The sequence below is a fragment of the Oryx dammah genome, unplaced genomic scaffold, assembly GCF_014754425.2.
Source record: "Oryx dammah isolate SB20612 unplaced genomic scaffold, SCBI_Odam_1.1 HiC_scaffold_2, whole genome shotgun sequence".
In the NCBI taxonomy this organism is placed as follows: domain Eukaryota; kingdom Metazoa; phylum Chordata; class Mammalia; order Artiodactyla; family Bovidae; genus Oryx; species Oryx dammah.
Genome location: NW_024070186.1, coordinates 104168171 through 104182498, shown reverse-complemented (window position 1 = coordinate 104182498; position 14328 = coordinate 104168171). Strand labels below are relative to the sequence as shown.

General features: G+C 36.9%; 1 protein-coding gene across 9 annotated transcripts in view; it reads left to right on the top strand.

Moving 5' to 3' along the window:
* Nucleotides 1–14328, top strand: part of BBX (BBX high mobility group box domain containing) — a 290065-nt gene that overhangs the window by 56268 nt on the left and 219469 nt on the right. The gene's annotated exons all lie outside the window — the stretch shown is intronic.

Here is a 14328-nt window from a genome sequence, read left to right as displayed (position 1 = left end):
AGATACTAAAAAGGGGGGTTTAAATACTGCCCCCCCCCCCAACAAAGCTCTCCAGTCCGATGCGGTAACTCTCTGGGCCCTGAAGGACCTTCTAGAGTGTGTGGGTGCGCGTCGGTCGGTGTAGGAACCCGTGAGAAACCCGGGGAGGGTTACACACGCGGAAAGAGTTGCCTGTGCAGAATGCATTCTTTTCTGACTTTCACATTGGGTTCCCTCTAGAGCTCTGAGGCGGGCCAGTTTCCTTTTAAAATCTGCTTCTCGTTGTTTCATTAGACTACTGAATATTTAAGAGTTGTATTCAAAACTCTCAGGCAGACGATAGGTGTGATGAAGGGGGCAAGCGCCCTGCAGATCTTGCGCTGGCAATTGCCCTCCGCTCCGGCAAGAGGAAGAGAGTAGATGCGGTTGGTCGGGGGTCGGCCTGGAAGAGCCCGGCATTTTACCCCTCAGTCCAATCCGGAGTCTCCCCGAGTACCTCCAGGGACTGTTAGGTGCCTTATTACCCCCTGGTTTAGTTTCGGGGCCATAGACAGAGCTGCCCAGATGCTTAAGCAAACATGCAGGATCCAAGCTTTATATTGGCTCCCCTCTCACCATGTGTCCGAGGATGAATCACCCCTTGAAGGGGCTAATCTGTCTCCTTATTGTCCTGTCTAGAAGGGTCACATTATTTAAGTGTAACTCCTGAGAGCTTGGCAGGTCTTTTCAAACAAATGTTGATGGATGCCTTGCAGTCCCTCCCACCCCAACAGATTTCTTTACGCTCCTTTTTACATAGACACTTAACCTGTGTTGAGGGTGCCTCTTTTATGACCAGAGAGAAGAAATTAAAGGAGTTTGGTCCTCATGGTTTATAGTTTCTTCTTGCCCAGCTTGCGCAGCGGCTTTTAGTCAGAAGTCAAGCTGTATCCCTCTTTTCTGTACTTGTGTTCTCAGTATCCTGTGGGGACATTCAGAAAGGGCTTATAGTAAATGATCCTTTTAGTATCATTTTCTATAGAATTTTTTTTTAAGTCTCATTTTAAGAACATGATTTGGCATGTTCTGGGGGTATTTTTGTTAATTATGTAATATAATTATATATTTATAACTGGATTTTTCTTAACCCCAAGTAACTTTGGATTGTATGGGAGAAGCTCATTGTGAATCAGTGCTGGAGATTTTAAAAAGCCAATAATCGTTTATGTAAAGTTTGAGTTACTTATGGCATTATATAGGTATTTAATTGTCTAGTTCATTTTAATCACTTGATATTAAAGAGTTTAATTTCAGATAGATGAAATTATGAAAGATTAATGTAATAAAAGTAGACGCTATACATCATACTTTTTAAAAAACAGTTTGGCTTACCAGGCATTTGTATTAGCTGTTTATCTGATTTTTAAAGACATAGCTTCTGTTGTGCTAGCATTTTAGACAGAAGATAAGTCTTAAATCCAAAAGTTTTTTCCTGTTAACTTTTTCTTTATTATTCTCACTGTTTCCTCCAACATTGTCATCCTTGCTATTTCTTTGAATGTTCAGTATTGTTATCTTATATCATCATGTTCATAGGGTAATGTGTATTAACAATCTCTTTTATTTTACTGAAGCGTCAAAAGTAAGATTTCCATGTGGGATTCAATTAATAAAGGAACATTATCTTTTGACATCAGTCTCTCTAAATGTTAATTGAATAGTTAAGCATTTACCAAGAATATGACTGATATATAGATATGCCATCAGGAAAAAAAATATTCTATGGTCTAAAAATATTAAAATGGAGAAAGAAATGGCAACCCACTCCAGTATTCTTGCCTGGAATGGACGGAGGACTTTGGCTGGCTACAGTCCATGGGGTCGACAAAGAGTCGAACAGGACTTAGTAACTAAACAAGAACAACAATAAAATATTAAACAGTCACTATTTTTAATAAGAGATGCTAAATTTCATGATTTTAGTCTTCTGTAATTATGCAATTAAATGTTTGAATATGGAAAACTTAAAGTCTACCTGATACCTCCTCTGTTCCTAACCTTTTAAATTGTTATTCATAAGTGAATTCTTGAATGAATTTTGCTTAAAGAACAATCTATATTTAACAAGGAGCAAATTTAAACGAAGCTAATTTTTTATAGAAGCTGCTAGTTTTGCCTTAAAATACCTTTAATCATATTTTCACTTATTGAACATTTAGAGAGTGATCACACTTATGTTCTGAAGTGTTGGATGGATAAAAGAGAAACTTGGGCCTTTCCCCCACATTTAGGAAAGGAATAGTTGTTTCACCATTTATGCTGAATCTCTTTTGAGGGTATAGGCCGGATTCCTAAATTTGGGAATTCCCCTTCTGTGATCCTATATTTGTGTCCTGCTCTTACCAAGTGTAAAGGGACCATATTTTTTTCATTCTTCTATCTTGTATGGCCTAATAGTTCTTTGTACATACTAGACAGGTAATAACTGTGTAATTAAGCAGAGATTTTAAAAAAGTAGAGTTGAGGATGGAATGATAGGCCAAATTATAATTAGTGGTTTGCTAATTAGTCTTCTCTGCTGTGGTCATGGGCTGATGTTGTTTAGTTTTTATACATTGTATGCTTCCTCAGTAACTAATATCCTTCATTTGGCTGTTTTTTTTTTACTTTGCAAACAGGGATTCAAGATAAGAAAACTTGAATTTGAATTTTACATAAAGAATACAGTGGGTCAGCCACAGAGCCGAAGTTACAGAATTTATGAATTCTAGTTCTTAATTGGGGCTTCCCTGATGTCTGAGATGATAAAGATTCTGTACTATGCCCTCTTAACCAGTAGTCTGATATTTTTAGAAAAGAATGATGGTTTACAATTACCATTACTATCATTAAAATAATTTTAAGCAGAGTTTAGTTTCTTTTAATTTGTATACAGTGTTACCACATCTATGCTGCTACTGCTAAGTCGCTTTAGTTGTGTCCGACTCTGTGGGACCCAACAGACAGCACCCCACCAGGCTCCCCCGTCCCTGGGATTCTCCAGGCAAGATCACTGGAGTGGGTTGCCATTTCCTTCTTCAATGCATGAAAGTGAAAAGTGAAAGGGAAGTTGCTCAGTTGTGTCCGACTCTTAGCGACCCCATGGACTGCAGCCCACCAGGCTCCTCCGTCCATGGGATTTTCCAGGCAAGAGGACCGGAGTGGGGTGCCATTGCCTTCTGCAACCACATCTATAGTCACATTTATAAAACATACTTATTTTATAATGTTCATTTTAGTATAATATAGGCCTATATATGAACATATATATCAGTTCACTTCAGTCTCTCAGTCGTGTCTGACTTTTTGTGACCCCACGGACTTCAGCACGCCAGGCTTTCCTATCCATCACCAACTCTCAAAGCTCACTCAAACTCATGTCCATCGAGTCAGTGATGCCATCCAACCATCTCATCCTCTATCAACCCCTTCTCCTCCTGCCTTCAGTCATTTCTAGCATCAGGGTCTTTTCCAATGAGTCAGTTCTTCATATCAGGTGACCAAAGTATTGAAGTTTCAGCTTCAGCATCAGTCATTCTAATGAATATTCAGGACTGATTTCCTTTAGGATTGACTGGTTCGATCTCCTTGCAGTCCACTGGACTCTCAAGAGTCTTCTCTAACACCACAGTTCAAAAACATCAGTTCTTCAGCCCTCAGCTTGCTTTATGATCCAACTCTCACATCCATATATGAGTACTGGAAAAAACCATAGCTTTGAGTAGACGAACCTTTGTTGGCGAAGTAACGTCTCTGCTTTTTAATACTGTCTAGGTTGGTCATAACTTTTCTTCCAAGGAGTAAGCGTCTTTTACTTTCATGGCTGCAGTCACCATCTGCAGTGATTTTGGAGCCCCCCAAAATAAAGTTTCTCACTGTTTCCATTGTTTCCCCATCTATTTGCCATGAAGTGATGGGACAGGATGCCATGATCTTAGTTTTCTGAATGGTGAGTTTTATGCCAGCTTTCACTCTCCTCTTTCACTTTCATCAAGAGGCTCTTTGGTTCTTTGCTTTCTGCCATAAGGGTGGTATCATCTGTATATCTGAGGTTATCAGTATTTCTCCCGGCAATCTTGATTCCAGCTTGTACTTCATCCAGCCCAGCATTTCTCATGATGTACTCTGCATATAAGTTAAATAAGCAGGGTGACAATATACAGCCTTGACGTACTCCTTTTCCTATTTGGAACCAATCTGTTGTTCCATGTCTAGTTCTAACTGTGGCTTCTTGACCTGCATACAGATTTCTCAGAGGGCAGGTCAGATGGTCTGGTATTCCCATCTCTTGAAGAATTTTCCACAGTTTGTTGTGATCCAACAAACAAAGTCAAAAGCTTTGGTGTAGTCAATAATGCAGAAGTAGTTGTTTTTCTGGCACTCTCTTGCTTTTTCTATGAACCAGCAGATGTTGGCAATTTGATACCTCATTTCTCTGCCTTTCCTAAATCCAACTTGAACATCTGGAAGTTCACGGTTCATGTACTGTTGAAGCCTGGCTTGGAGAATTTTGAGCATTACTTTGCTAGTGTATGAGATGAGTGCAAATGTGTGGTAGTTTGAGCATTCTTTGGCATTGTCTTTCTTAGAGATTGGAATGAAAACTGACCTTTTCCAGTCCTGTGGCCATTGCTGAGTTTTCCAGATTTCCTGCCGTATTGAGTGCAGCACTTTCATAGCATCATCTTTTAGGATTTGAAATATTTGAAATGAACATTCTATAAGTTAATGAAGGTATATTCTGCTCTTTGCTTCACTAAAAGCACTGTATGTATGTACATTGCTGATCTTTAGAGGATAATCTGTGCTTTAATATTTTTTTCTGTACCATTTTTCTTATCTCATTCCCTTTCTGACTCTTCTCAAGTCTGTTAGTAGCCTTGTTATATGGTTTGCTGGTAGATAATGAAGCATATTGCAACAGTGATCAAAATAAAAATCAAGGTATTGTGAAGTTTAAAGCCCTGCCTTAAATACATGTGACTTGTTGGGTAATAATAAAAACAAATCTTGCTATTCAGAGGGGTTTTAATTTTTTTTTAAGACTTTTAATCTTTTGTATTTTGAATAGTTAAAAGAGACTCTGAAGCAGACTTTCAGATTAACTATGATGTTGCTGTGTTAGGTTTCTTGGTGTAACTCTCATCTTTTAGAAGGATTGGAAAGGAGCTTGTAGATCAGCTATTCACCTGCTTTTTATGAATGAAGAAACAAGACAGGAATGATTTACACCTTATCAACAGCACAGGATCTAGATATTTGTAGTACTTAATACTTCTTTTATCTTTTTAAGAATATACTGAGTAATTGAGAGTAATTTTTAAATGTTAATTCAGGTTTAAGAAATATTTATTCTAGTATGTTTATATTCTAGTATGGTTTTCTTCATTATAGCCCAGTTTCTACTGAGCCTGAGAGGATTAATGTTTCTGCCAAACAGTGTTTAGTTTTGATTTCTGAAACTTTTTTTAAAAATAGGATTATTGTTGGTAGTTGTTGCCAGTCATTTTAATCTTCAGGATAAATTGTACTTCAAATTATACGTGGTATTTCTAATATTATTTGTCTGAATTTCAACTAACTTTCCAGTTAGTTTTTATCAAATTATTGAAACAGTGCTTTTTTGTTGTTTGGTTACCATTTAGAATCAAAATTAATAGTTATCAACTTAATTGGTGAAATTCATTTCTTCTTCCATCTGTTTCTCCATTCCTTCCTTTAAATGTCCATGTGTAGAAAGCTGGTGCTGCCCACTAGGGATCACAGCCCCTACCTTACCTTCCAGTGAGGGTGACTAACATCAAATAATTACTTACACAATTTAATGCAAGTAGTCATAAATGTTTAAGAGTAAAAGAATGAGTAAGAAAATTATAGCTGGGTAGCTGACTAAAGCTGCAGAAGCAGAGCAGGCTTCTTTGAGGAAGTGATGTTTCAGTTGAAATCCTAAGAATTGTGAGGCTTTTGGGAGACGGAAATGCAGGGGAAGGTTTTGTGCCTGAGAGGGGCAAATGGATGTCATGAAGCAGTATAGAGGCTGAGGAAACCAAGAGAATGTCAAGTCTGTACCTCAGTTAGAGGAAACAATAAGGTGTGGAGTAAGCCACTCCTGCATTTAGCAAGTTCAGGCTATTGCTGATCTTAAGAAGAGTCAGTTTTGAGAATTGGAGAGGGCGATAGCCATATAGCAGTGGATTGGAAAACAAGGAGGAAGGGAGAAAAAGGTGATAGTTGCTGTTGACAAGTGTTTTGATAAGTGTTATTTGGAAAGGAGGAAGAGAGTAGTAATACCTAGAGATGGAATTGGAAACTGATTGGTTCTTTATGCTAAAAGAGATAGCGTTATTTCCAAGGAGGAAAAAATAGCTTCTTGAAAGATCGATAGTATATATATGAAAGCAAGTACAATTTAAATATTATTTAATTTTTCATAATTATGTTTATAAGAAGCATTTCTTTCTCAACTGGATGGCTTTTAGCTAGCTCACTACCACAAAAATACAATCCTATTTATTTTTTTATAGTTCTTTAATTCCTTTGGATAATATTTTATCGAGGTTTATAATTTTTAGTGAAGCTAAATTGGCATGAGGCACTTGAAATAATAAAAGAAATAGTTCCTGAATAGGAAACTTGTGTTTTATATATTTAAGTCTCTCTGGATAACTAAAAAGTAGATCTATTTTAATTGTTACTAAAACATAATAGGGAGATGCAAGAAAAAAGATATTTATGGTTATATTATGTTTATGTCACTAAAGAGGTCAGTAACCCCTAAACTAAGAGGTTCCAGAATCTTCAGATTTCAGTCTGCATTAACTCTTGTTGGTTAGGGTTACACTTTATTTATAATTTTCAGACATTGTTATTAATTAACAGTAAAAATCAACTTTCAGATATATTTTCGGATGGTCTTTCATATAGCTTTAATTAAATGTTCTCATTTTAAGAAACCCCAATGCAAAATCGGAAGTTAATATCCAATAAATAGAGGATAATTATTTGGACAAGATAATTTATTCACGTGGTTATCTTAAATATCTAAGTAAACTTCTGTTTTAAAGAGTTTATTTATGTATATTAACTCTTTGTTCATCAGAGAACTGTGGCTGATGGGCAGAGGAATATAAAATTTTAATGTTTTTAAAATCACTAGCATTTGAATATTAATCAGAAATGAACTTCAATTAAAGTATTCAGTTTGTTGTGCTTATATATGCCCATACCATAAATAAACGTGAATTCATTTTTGAAGAGATACCCTTGTGTTTTTTTTAGATATGGATTTCTTAAACTTCAGTCAAGTAATGGACATATCATTAGAGGTTAGCTATTTCTTAATGGGGAAAAATAATTTTTAATGTTTCATTTAGCTGATAAATACAAAAGAAATAATACATTTCAGGTGCCCTGATTAGATAACTTATTTATAACTGAGCTTTACTGTTGGATTTTTTTCTCTTTTGTCACAATGTTTGACAAAAATGTTCACCTAAAGTGAATGTTGAACCATTAAGACCATGTTATTTAAACAGGGGTCCACAGACTTGTCTGTAGGTTTATTTGTCTTTTGGTCACGGCTAAGTAAGTTTGAGAAACAATATCCTTGATTGTGATTTGTGCTTACTGTGTCCAGTGATGTAATAAGCAAGTGATTCCACACTATTGAGGGCTTTGCCATTTTATCTTGCTTTAATTTAAAAATATATTCCACCACTTCAGAATATTTTGAAAACTTAACATTTTTAAAGAGAAAAGAGGGACTTCTGTGCTAAAATTCTGTGCCCCCATTGCAGGGGGCTTTGGCTTGATTTCCCATGTTGGGAAACTAAATTCCACATGCCACAAATGAAGAGTTTGCATGCCACAGCTAAAAAAAGAGCTCTTGGGCCACAATTAAGAGCCAGGGCAGCAAAATAAGTAAGTGTTTTTTTAAAAAGAGGAATGAAATTAGTTTCGGTAAGCTTTTGAGGATTTAATCCCATATTGGAGTGATAGATGGAACTTCTTGCAGTTCTAGATAATCTAAGCTAGAAATTTCTATTTTCACAATTCCTAAAGAATTGGTTAAGATTATCTTCTAGAGTTTTCAGTCTTTAATCTACTGTTATTTATTAAAGCCTGCATGGGGACAGTTGCTTGCTTGAGTCAAGGAGGGAGCATAACTGTGGGAAATAGGCATTGGATAAGAGGATAGAAATAGTAGGGATCAAGCCTTAACTGGTGGTGCCTGCCCTGTGTTGATTACTTTTCACCTTCACTGGGCAGGCCAGACAGGTACAGATTTGCAGACTCTAGACTCTTGTCTCTCAGTCTGGTTGGGGGAAGCAAAACTTAGAGACTAAGTAGTTTGGTCATAGTTTGAGGCAGTTGCTGGTTCATCTCTCTGTCCATTCATTTATCATTCCATCTAGTCATCCATGCACTTCATTTGCATGCGTTAAGTCACTGGTCACTCAAGTACCTATTGTATCCCAGGCTTTAGGCAAAAGATGGAGTCCATTCCTTCAGTAACTCATAATTTTATAGCAAGTTGGCAGAAAGCCAAGCAGAAATACTACAGAAATTGCCTTGTTTTCATAATGTATTATCACTGACAAATTAGTTTTTCATTTTTTAACTTGTTTATCTTCTGTTCTTCCTCTGAGAGTAGAAGCCTTGTCTATTTCATTCCCCTTTCTATCCCAGTGCTCAAGGCAGTACCTGATGCACCCTAGGTGTTAAGTAATTATTGAATAAATTGAATGAATGAATGAATGTTTTAGTCCAGTAATTTGTCCAGTAAGACTGTATGGAGGGGAGGAGACATGAGCCAGATATTAAAAGGTGGTCAGGCTTTGAGGAGGTGTAAAAAGAGGAAGCAACTGACAGAAGGAACAACATGGTCACAAAATAAGAAAAAGGACCTGGAGCAAGGAGATGGGAATGGAAAGGTAGAGAACAGGAAAATCATCAGTAAAGAAGCTAGCCTGGAGCGACTAGCCCTTTCGTCTAAAAGAGAAGCCAGGTAACTGCTCAAGTTGCTTAACTCCTCTGTTCCTTAGTTTTCCAATTCCCAAAAGTAGAAAATTTCAGCCATTAAGAAGATTATGTTCACTTATATTTTTAATAACATGAGGGAATACTTAACGTTATTTTTCCTGAAATATAAGTGAGTAAAAAAGATCGATTAATTTTGGTATACTCACTCGACATACAACCGTATAATCTTGAGTTAAACACAAGCACCCAGATGAATATCAGACGTAAGATCCTGAGAGAAGGGAGCAAGCCACAGAAAAATATTCCACTTATGTAAAATTCAGAAGCTGGCTAATTTAAACTGTATTGTTTAGCAATACATATGTAAGTGCACCCTGTGTAAAGAAATGCATTTGTTTATAATTATTAAAACTTGTCATTAAAAAAAAAATACTCCTCAGGAAGGATTTATGGTAACCACCCCCCCTTTCCCTGTCTTCCCATCTGCTACCCTGATATCAAGTCTAGTTGATTTCACTTCCCATTGCATCTCTGAAATCAATCCATGGCTCCTCTCTTTACTAGCCCCATCCTAATTCAGACCACCACAGTACCTGCCTGCATAATTTAACCAGTTTCTTAACACACATCCCTGCCTTTAGTTTTGCCTCTTTTCTGTCCACTCCTCACTCCTTTGCTGCCAGAGTTGATGTTGTTCAGTTGCTAAGTAGTGTCTGACTCTGTGACCCCCATGGACTGCAGAATGCAGGCTCCTCTGTCCTTCACTATCTCCTGGAGTTTGCTCAGATCCATGTCTATTAAGTCAGTGATACTATCTAACTATCTCATCCTCTGCCACCCCCCCTTCTCCTGTTGCTTTCTATCTTTCCCACCATCAGGGACTTTTCCAGTGAATTGGCTCTTTGCATCAGTTGGCCAAAGTATTAGAGCTTCAGCTTCAGCATCAGTCCTTTAAGTAAATATTCAGGGTTGATTTCCTTTAGGATTGACTGGTTTGATCTCCTTGCTGTTCAAGGGACTCTCAAGAATTGTCTCCAGCACTACAATTTGAAAGCATCAGTTCTTTGACTTTTTGCCTTTTTTATGGTCCAACTCTCACATCCATCCATGACTACTGGAAAAACCATAGTTTTGACTATATCAACCTTTGTCAGCAAAGTGATGTCTTTGCTTTTTAATACACTATCTAGGTTTGTCATAGCTTTTCCAAGGAGCAAGTGTGTTTTAATTTTATGGCTGCAATCACTGTCTGCAGTGATTTTGGAGCCCAAGAAGATAAAATCTGTCACTGTATCCACGTTTTTTTTCCTTTCTACTTGCCATGACGTGATGGGACCAGATGTCATGATCTTCGTTTTTTTGAATATTCAGTTTTAAGCCAGCCTTTTCAGTCTTTCACTCTCATCAAGATTCTCTTCAGTTCCTCTTCACTTTCTGCCATTAGAGTGATATCATCTGCTTATATCTGATGTTGTTATTTCTCCTAGCAGTCTTGATTCCAGCTTGTGACTCAATTAGCGCTGCATTTCACATAATGCAGTTTGCGAATAAGTTAAATAAGCAGGGTGACAATATATAGCCTTGTTGTATTCCTTTCCCAATTTTGAACCGTTCAGTTGTTCCAGATGTCCAGTTTTCTAACTGTTGCTTCTGTCCTGCATACAAGTTTCTCAGGAGGCAGGTAAGGTGGTCTGGTATTTTCATCTCTAAGAATTTTCCATAGTTTGCTGTGATCCACATAGTCAGAGGCTTTATCGTAGTCAGTGAAGCAGAAGTTCCAAAATGCAGATCTCTTATTACTCCTACACTGAATTCTTATCATACTTAGAATAAATACACACTCCTTACCGTGGCTAAGAAATTCCTGAATGATTTGGCTGTTTGTTTATCTTTTGTTCTTTTTTCTCCATACCCACTTTCTTTTCCTCTCAACACTTGCCTTTCTCATGTCTTAGTCTCTGATTGAAATGTAAAGGGTAAAAATTGAACATATAGCATGATGTAAAGGCAGAGTCCTTGTTCATATGACAGGCTTTGGGATTATAAAGAAAAACGTCTGGGATCAAAAATCAACACTGAGTGATGTGGTTATAGGAAATATTTATTTAAGTTTAAATCATATATAGTCTACTAGTGAACACTGATGAATGTGAGAAATTAAATTAGGTAAAAAATAAGAAATGATGTTTACAAAGAATGTGTGTGACATCAGAGTTAGGACTAATATGTTACACATACTTATTTCCACTTCTGCCATTTACTCTACCCCATGAAACTTCTCTTTAGCCTTTTTGATGCATTGCATTTAATGTTCTAGAAATCATTTTATGCTCTTTCTACAATTTCTAGTGCAAACCTGATTATAGTGGGAGAATAAGAAAAAATATTTTATTTATAATATTTTATTTATTTATTTATAATATTTTATTATTTGAGCTTATAATTACACTCAATGAATAAATATATTTCAAACAACTGCTATTTGACCATTCTCTTGTTATGTAGATAGATAAAAAGTGTGCTTGGTTCCTTACTCTCTAAATCTCATAAGGGGACTGAGAAAACAAAGCTATTAGAAGAAGCTAGAGAACAATTGAAGTTAAAACAGTTTAATCCTAATTCAGAACTCCGGGTTTTCTGCCTCCTAATTTTATTTCCAGAATACCTTTTTGATCAAGTTACTTGGTTCTCTAGGTAGTGATCTGTTAAAAAAAATAACAGAGAAATGACCACTGATTCATATACTCCAGCTGCTTCTAACTCATCAGCTCTGGTTTAAGTGATCAAACGATTCTTGGCACTGTTTCAGGAAGTTCCACCAGAGGAAGCATGAAAGCCTAAGAGGTTTGGTTTTCGAGCTGTGCCACATAGCAATTCTTTTTTTAAAGTTTCGGAAGTGAAATTGTGCTCTTCATTTTCTCTGGGAAGGTTATCAAAGAAGATAGTTAAGCTGACTTGTTCAAGTGCAGAAATATGCCTGTTTTGAGAATTTTGGCCTTTTTAATCACACACACAAAAGGTATACAGGTGTATTGAGAGAAAGGGCAAGATCTAGCAAAGCAAAATTTGTTCAAAAGTGTGATTTTCGCAGTTGGCTAGAAATTTTGCATCGTGCTTTGTGAAGTTTGATTTCTTCCTTTAGTGCTTTCCAGCATTTCAGGGTGTAACTGGTCCCTTCATCTTTTCTACAGGTCCTAATCCTTCCTCCTCACCACCCCAGGAATATATGATGTACAAATACTTCAAGTAGGAAGTATTTCCTTAAAGTGCATCTTTGTAAACACCTCTGAAAATATTTTCGTAAATAACCATTCCATGGGACTGGAAAGGTTGTATCAGCTTTAAACTTGAAAATTTTATAAATAAATTGAATAATAAGGTATAGGTTCTATATTACAGTTAAACAGGAAGTTATTTATATATGTTCATATACGTGCATCTGTTTTATTTCAGTTTTCTCAATCTTCATCTCTCTTATTTTACCAGTTCCCCACATATTTCTTTAAATCATTTTAGAGTTTAATCTTCATCCAGACCACTTCTTATCTACACTGATGAATCCCTGTTGCAGGGAATGCGTCGGGCTTTCTTTCCTATCTGAGAGCTTACTTATCTATTACTTAGTCTATTAGCAAAAGCCAAGCCAGTGGGCTTATGACTAGCACTTGGGGTATGGGACAGATAGTAAGAATTAAGCTATTTCAGAGTGCGAGCTCAGGAATCTCATTCATCAATAACAGCACAGGTTGTGTGTGGTCCACAGCTTTGCATGCCCCAGTATTGCCTGAAACTTAGTTACTGACCTTTTATGACCTTGCCTCCTTAACACAACCCTCAATACCTTCAGCTTCCAGACATTATCCACTCTTGGGAATCTGCCAATTTCCTAAAGGTTAATGCCATTCCGGATGGATTTTTTTCCCCCATAGTCATAGGAGAGAATGATAGATTGAGTATAGAATCACATCATTAGCTTTCAAGGTATATTTCCCTTCTCCTTGGTGCTTGTAAGTTCTAAAAGAAGCCTTTTTAAAAACTAGAATGCCTATCTAAAAAGAAAGGGAAAAAAGCACCAAACTTAGATAACATCCCTCATTTTTCATAGGACAGTGAAAAAAGTTATAAAAAGAATGAAAGAGATCAAAATCAGGGTGGTAGTGCAAGTCCAATAAAAGAGGCTTATTAGAAAAACGGTTTACGAGGCAGAAACAGCAGCTTAAATGGTGAGTAGGGGGAGCAGGAGGCATTTGAGAAGCATTTGGAATTCCCTGCTCTTCCAAATTTTATTCTGCATTGATGAACAAATGTATTTGCAAACTTTCCACTATATGCTAAAAGCACCTGATTTCAAGAAAGAAAACCCAGTTCAAATCTTTCCTTAAGCTTATTTAGCAGACAAGATGCTTGGCCTCTATGGAGTTTAGTGCCTTTAAATAATGTTTACCTCAGTGGTTTTTCTCTTAAGTAGAAATATATTGTAAAATATGCATGCTAAATTTCCATCAGTAGAATTTTGTATATTATAGACCGATCTTAGGTGTCTGTGTAATTGGAAGGGACCTGCTAAATCTTTGACAAATTTTGACTTTTAGATCTCAGAGCCTTTAGAGCTAGAGAGATAGTACAGGATAATAGAAATATACCTTTTCTCTGGGAAAGTAATCAGACTGAGAAGAACATGAAAGTAAATGATATATGTAATCTGATTTGAGAGGATATGTTTCTACAAAATAGAACCGTTCAACTTCAGCTTCTTCAGCGTTACTGGTCAGGGCATAGATTTGGATTACCGTGATATTGAATGGTTTGCCTTGGAAATGGACAGAGATCATTCTGTCGTTTTTGAGATCGCATCCAAGTATTGCATTTTGGAATCTTATGTTGACCATGATGGCTACTCCATTTCTTCTAAGGGATTCCTGCCACAGTAGTACATATAATGGTCATCTGAGTTAAATTCACCCATTCCAGTCCATTTTAGTTCACTGATTCCTAAAATGTCGATGTTCACTGTTGCCATCTCCTGTTTGGCCACTTCCAATTTGCCTTGATTCATGGACCTAACACTCGAGGTTCCTATGCAATATTGCTCTTTACAGCATCGGACCCTGCTTCCATCACCAGTCACATCCACAGCTGGGCATTGTTTTTGCTTTGGCTCCATCTCATCAATCTTTCTGGAGTTATTTCTCCACTGCTCTCCAGTAGCATATTGGGCACCTACCAACCTGGGGAGTTCATCTTTCAGTGTCCTATCTTTTTGCCTTTTCATACTGTTCATGGGGTTCTCAAGGCAAGAATACTGAACTGGTTTGCCATTCCCTTTTCCAGTGGACCACATTCTGTCAG